Genomic DNA, 6,893 nt, shown 5'->3' on the forward strand with positions numbered 1-6,893 from the left:
AGGTAGAGAGAAGAGGGCAAACAGGAGCTTTGGGGCAAGACAAAGAGGCAGAGATGAGAACAGAGACTGTACATCCGTCCATTTCCCAGGTCGGAGTCTGTATTTGTTTCCAAGTAGCCTTTGAGCATCACGAGGAGACCTCAACTTGTTCCTCAGAGTCCACCCAACCCTGAATACAATGAACCTGGGAGTCCCCCTGTACAGAGTAGGGGAACAGAAGTTACCTACGAGGGGTGGGGGAACCACCGTATTTGCATGAGAGCCCTGGTTCCACAGCTTGAGTTTTCTGCTCCCTTCTGCTAGTCCCAGCTCCTGAGGGGAGGGAGGCAGCCGCTTTTATCATCTCTAAGAAGCAGACTCATTAGAGCTGAGCCATATGGGTGTGTAGAGGTACCAGTGGAAGAGAAATTCGGTTTTGGAAAAACACTGGAGAAGGCTTCTGAATAATTAAATGTTAAAATTTCATAGAAGGTAGCTAGTCAACCAACCTCAGTGTTTTTTACCTCCTGCTAGGGGGAGCTCACTTTCTCTTGGGCAGCAGGTGCCAGCTGGTAGCATTCATGAATAGAACACTCTTCTGTCCTATTGAACCAATAAGAGTCCCCCTCCTCTCTGGCCCTGTGTTTCCACATTGGTCCTGATTCTCTTCCTAAGAACCCTACAGACAAACTCTGCTGTCTTTGTTAGTTCTACAGACATTGGGAGATAGCCGTCAGGGCAGTACCCCTCCACCACCACCCAAGTCTCTTTTAGTTTCTTAACATTTGCTAAGTCCCTTTCACCATCTTTCAGATTCTCAGGACTCAGAGTTAAGGGAATGACTCTTTAGAGCTCCATACAATTTATGCTGCTAGGATGGTTGGCACCTTCCTGAGGTGCCCCCTCACTGGGCTGGAGATGAGGTTAGTGTAAGAATAAGAGGATGGTCAGTAGGATCACAGCTCCCAGGTCACCCTCCAGTCTTTTTTGTGTGTGTGTGATTTATTTAATTAATTAATTTTGTCTGCGTTGGGTCTTTGTTGCTGCGCGGGGGCTTTCTCTAGTTGCGGTGAGCGGGGGCTACTCTTCGTTGCGGTGCACGGGCTTCTCATCGCGGTGACTTCTCTTGTTGCGGAGCATGGGCTCTAGAGCACAGGCTCAGTAGTTGTGGCGCATGGGCTTAGTTGCTCCGCGGCATGTGGGATCTTCCCGGACCAGGGCTCGAACCCGCGTCCCCTGCATTGACAGGCGGGGTCCTAACCACTACGCCACCAGGGAAGGGAAGCCCCACCCTCCAGTCTTCCTTTCCCCAGTAGGTCAAGGGCTGTGGCAATCAGATACTGTGGAAATATGAACACCTAAGTGAGGGTGGCTGAGAGGAGCGGGTAGGATGTAGGTGGGGCAGGAATCCAAGGCTTATGGAGGTATTTCCCAGGATGCACCACACTTCAAGTTCATTATTAGACCTTCCCAGCTGCAAGGCATTGTGGGAATGACTTGTTTAGAATCCACTGGGTTCTCAGTCAAAAGGAGGTCCCAGCTCTCCCAAGCCAAGCCACTTTGACAATGTTTTCATGCCCCTGCCTCTAGGAAGACGTGAGCTGGAGAGACCTTTGGAGAACAGTGTCTAACTGCATCACTACAGATAAGGAAACTGATGCATAGAGACTCACATAGCAGGGTCTTTAAATATGAGAAAATAGAAAGAGCTGGTTCTGTCACTTACTACCTTATAGTCTTGGGAATATCTCTCCAAATCTCTGAGTTTCTCTTTCCTTTTTTACAAAATAAGGCTAATGATTCTACCTGTCAATGTCTCTAGCCACACACCTCCAGAAACACTCCTGTTGCCGGTTGAACCAGTTGGGTTTATTACTCACTACAGCAAGGAGAACACACACCTTGGGGAACCACCTAGCATCTCATTAAGAGGATGTTAGAAAAGACCTAAAGAAATGTGCTATGGTTAGGTGATTTGAGGAAGGTTTCATAAGCTGGCTTTGCTTTGGATGATGCTGTCAGGAAGTGGGGCAGTTCTCTGAATATGTATCGTAATCTTAACTCTAAGAAGAGAGGACAAGATAGAGTTTAGAACTGTATTTGGTAAAGCAGCATCAGTCACTCATATGAGGCAGAATAGGGAGATGCTTGGTCATTTTGGTGGCTTGTTAACTTAGCTTGTTTTGTCTGTGTTCAACCATGATTACAGGGTGTCCATTTATTTATTTATTTACTTACTTACTTATTAATTAATTTATTTATTTATTTGTTTCTGGCTGTGTTGGGTCTTCATTGCGGCACGTGGGCTTTCTCTAGTTGAGGTGAGCAGGGGCTACTCTTCATTGTGGAGCATGGGCTTCTCATTGCGGTGGCTTCTCTTGTTGCGCAGCATGGGCTCTAGGCATACGGGCTTCAGTAGTTGTGGTTCACGGGCTCTAGAGTGCAGGCTCAGTAGTTGTGGCACACAGGCTTGGTTGCTCCACGGCATGTGGGATCTTCCCGGACCAGGGCTCGAACCCATGTCCCCTGCATTGGCAGGCAGATTCTTAACCACTGTGCCACCAGGGAAGTTCCACTTTTTGTCTTAACCCATCACGGGCACAGAATGACTTTGTCTGATACTGACATCCTATAAAATAGTTTATGCTCAGCAGGAGACATGAGTCCAACTGTGGTGCCTGGGCAGCTCCTGGAAATCAGGGCTCAGTAGTTGTAGTTCGTGGGGTTTAGAGTGCAGGCTCAGTAGTCATGGCGCATGAGCTTAGTGGCTCTGTGGCATGTGCTATCTTCCCGGACCAGGGTTCAAACCCATTTCCCCTGCATTGGCAGGCAGATTCTTAATCACTGCACCACCAGGGAAGTCCCATGGGTTTGTATATTTGTGAAGACCATGTTGGTTATGGTGCTAAAGTGCTTTGAATACCACAGACCAAAGCACTTGCCTAAAAGCACATAGACTTTTAGTTTTCTTGATTCCTGACTCCTTGTTAAATGTGCCGCCTACTGCATTCAAGAAAGGAATAAATAGCCTTTTGTTTGTAGTGTCACCCACCTTTCATAAGCCCCCTCAGGGAGTTCCTCAGTGTCCAAGGAGCGTCACTGTCTGTTTCCTGAAATTGTCCCTTTCTTCCTCAGAGGTAACCTAAAGCCCTCTTGCTTCAGTGATAGGTCTCATCCAGGTCAAGTCCCTTGCCCACCCCATCCTGCCCTTTATTTGACCCTCTGGTTCCTCAAAAATGTAGGTGGGGTTGGGGACTTCTGCTGGTTCTCTTTGGGATCAAGTCACCAGTACCTCAACCATTAGGAACCACATTTTAAGGAAGGCCCTTCCTGCCCCCTGGTGGCAGCAGTGGGGCCTGGTGGGATTCTCTGAAGGCTGTAGGGAGGCACCCAGGGCCAGAGACAGAGATATCCTGGGAGACTGAGATTTGTGGTCCTAGGACAGGAGATGGGCATCCTCCGAGACTAGGACTCTGGTCCCTCACTGCCCAACCGCCTCCCAGGCACAGGAGCAGAGAAATCAGGCGTGTGCCCTGCGCTAGAAGTGGACCTGAACTGCACGCAGGAGTGCCTCTCAGATGGGGAATGCGTGGCCAACCTCAAGCGCTGCCAGGCCAGCTGTGCCACCGTCTGCCAGATGCCCAGTGGTAACCCCAGGGGCCTCCACCAGGCAGGATGGGAGACGGTACTGGTAGGAGGTCGGAGCTTCTGGTTCGGGGAAGTGGGGTGCTCCCAACTCTGGGACATCTGGCTGGGTGGAAGGAGATGGAAGCAGTTCAGCTGAGGCACTCCCTCCAGGGACCTTGGGGAGACAAGGCATCTGAAGTGCAGCCGCGGGAAGGGAGACCCCTGCACCTGGCTGGATTCAGTGCTCTAGTGCATGTCTTTGCTTCTGGGACACAATGTGGGGACTTTGTTGCCTGAGGTCTGGGGAGGGCAGCCAGAGGCTGCTGAGGGGACTGACTCCCAAGGCCTAGGACACTCGCCCCACTCCGAGTCCCCCTCTCGGGCCTTCCCCACTCCCAGCACCTGGCCTGGCACCCCCGAATTCCTCCATTCAGGCAGAAAGAGACTTTACAGATTTCGGAGACCACCCAGGCCATCTTAAAGATGTGGAGTGAGCATCTGAGAGAGACAGTTCTTGCCCAAGGTCACACTGCCATCCCTGGCTGGGCAGCAGTCACAGCAAGAAGGTTCAGCTTTTGCCTGAGTGGTATGAAGAAAGTCGGGACGCCTCCCTGAGCACCCCTCCCCCTTCCTCCTCTTTAACACCCTCTCTTCCACTCTAAGGATTGAGTGAGAGAAAGCATGTGAAGCTTGCCTGTCATAAAAAGCACTTGCTGCCGAGCCGGAGGAAGATGGCGGAAGAGTAAGACGCGGAGATCACCTTCCTCCCCACAGATACATCAGAAATTCATCTACACGTGGAACAACTCCAACAGAACACCTACTGAACGCTGACAGAAGACCTCAGACCCCCCAAAAGGCAAGAAACTCCCCACATACCTGGGTAGGTCAAAAGAAAAAAAGAATAAACTGAGACAATAGGATATGGACGGGACCTGCACCAGTGGGAGGGAGCCGTGAAGGAGGGAAGGTTTCTACACACTACAAGCCCCTTCGAGGGCGGAGACTGCAGGTGGCGGAGGGGGAAAGCTTCGGAGTAGCGGAGGAGAGCACAGCAACAGGGGTGTGGAGGGCAAAGCAGAGAGATTTTGGCACAGAGGATCGGTGCCCTCAGGCACACACCAGCCAGAGAGACTTGTCTGCTCGGCCGCCAGGGCGGGCGGGGCTGGGAGCTGAGGCTCGGGTATCGGCTTTCAGTCGGAGCGCAGGGAGAGGTCTGGGGCTGGCGGCAGGAAGAGACCCTGAAGGGGTTAGTGCTAGCCCGGAGGGAGTCCGGGGAAAGGGTCTGGAGCTACCGGAGAGGCAAGAGACTTTTTTCCCTTTTGTTGCCTGGTGCGCGAGGAGAGGGCATTCCCCTCCCTCCCCTCTGCCTGAGTGAGCCAGAGCCCCCGAATCAGCGGCTCCTTTAAACCCGTCCTGTCTGAGCGAAGAACGGACGCCCTCCGGCGACCTACGCGCAGAGGCGGGGCCAGGTCCAAGGCTGAGACCCGGGAGCTGTGAGAGCAGAGACAGGGAAATCTCTCTGTGCAGCCTCCGAGGCAGCGGAATAAGCTCCACGGTCCATTTGATGTGCCCTGCGTCTGTGGAGTGCATGAATGGACAGCGAATCATCCCAAATTGAGGAAGTGGACCTTGAGGACAAGATTTAAGACTTTCCCCCCCTTTTTTTCCCTCTTTTTACAACGAATTATCTCAAATTAAGGAGGTGGACTTAGCAAGATTTCAGACTTTTCGCCCTTTTCCTCTTTTTACAACGAATTATCCCAAATCGAGGAGGTGGACTTGGAGAGCAAGATTTTTGATTTTTCCCCCTGCTCTCTTTTTGTGAATGTGTATGTGTAATCTTCTGTGTAAGATTCTCTCTGTATAGCTTTGCTTCCACCATATGTCCCAGGGTTCTTTCGGTCCGTGTTTTTTTTCAATAATTACTTTTTAATTTTAATAACGCTACTATATTTCATACTTTATTCTATTTTACTTTACCTGCTCTTTCTTTTTTTCCTCCCTTCCCTTCCTCCCTCCCTCCCTCCGCTCCTCCTTTCCTTCTTTCTTTTTCTTTCCTCTATCCCTCCCTCCCTCCCACCCTTCTTCTTTCGACTTTCTTTTTCTTTCCTTCCTCCCTCCCTCCCTCCCTCCTGTCTTTCTTTCTTTCTTTCCTTCCTCCCTCCCTCCCTCTCTTCTTCCATTCACTCTTCCTTTTGCTTTCATTCCTCCCTCCCTCCCTCCTTTCTTTCCTTTCTTTCCATCCTTCCTCCCTCCCTCCTTTCTTTCTTTCTTCCTTCCTTCCTTCCTTACTTCCCTTCTTCCTTTCTTTCAATCTCTCTTTCTTTCTTCTACTAATTCTTTCTTTCTACTTTTTCTCACTGTTATTCTGAGCCGGGTGGATGAAAGGCTCTTGGTGCTGCAGCCAGGAGTTAGTGCTGTGCCTCTGAAGTGGGAGAGCCAACCTCAGGACACGGGTCCACAAGAGACCTCCCAGCTCCACATAATATCAAGCAGCGAAAATCTCCCAGGGATCTCCATCTCAACACCAGCACCCAGCTTCAGTCAACGACCAGCAAGCTACAGTGCTGGTCACCCTATGCCAAGCAACTAGCAAGGCAGGAACACAACCCCACCCATTAGCAGAGAGGATACCTAAAAACATAATAAGGCCACAGGCACCCCAAAACACACCACCAGACGTGGACCTGTCCACCAGAAAGACAAGATCGAGCTTCAACCACCAGAACACAGGCATTAGTCCCCCCCACCAGGAAGCCTACACAACCTACTGAAACAACCTTAGCCACGGGGGACAGACACCAAAAACAACGGGAACTACGAATCTGCAGCCTGCAAAAAGGAGACCCCAAACACAGTAACATAAGCAAAATGAGAAAGCAGAAAAACACACAGCAGGTGAAGGAGCAAGATAAAAACCTACCAGACCTAACAAATGAAGAGGTAATAGGCAGTCTACCTGAAAAAGAATTCAGAATAATGATAGTAAAGCTGATCCAAGATTCTATTTCCCAGATCCAAAATCTTGGAAATAGAATAGACAATATGCAAGAAACAGTTAACAAGGACCTAGAAGAACTAAAGATGAATCAAGCATCGATTAAAAACACAATAAATGAAATGAAAAATACTCTAGATGGGATCAATAGCAGAATAACTGAGGCAGAAGAACGGATAAGTGAGGTGGAAGATAAAATAGTGGAAATAACTGATGCAGAGAAAAATAAAGAAAAAAGAATGAAAAGAACAGAGGACAGTCTCAGAGACCTCTGGGACAACATTAA

This window comes from Hyperoodon ampullatus, assembly GCF_949752795.1.
Source record: "Hyperoodon ampullatus genome assembly, chromosome: 14".
Taxonomy (NCBI): Eukaryota; Metazoa; Chordata; class Mammalia; order Artiodactyla; family Ziphiidae; genus Hyperoodon; species Hyperoodon ampullatus.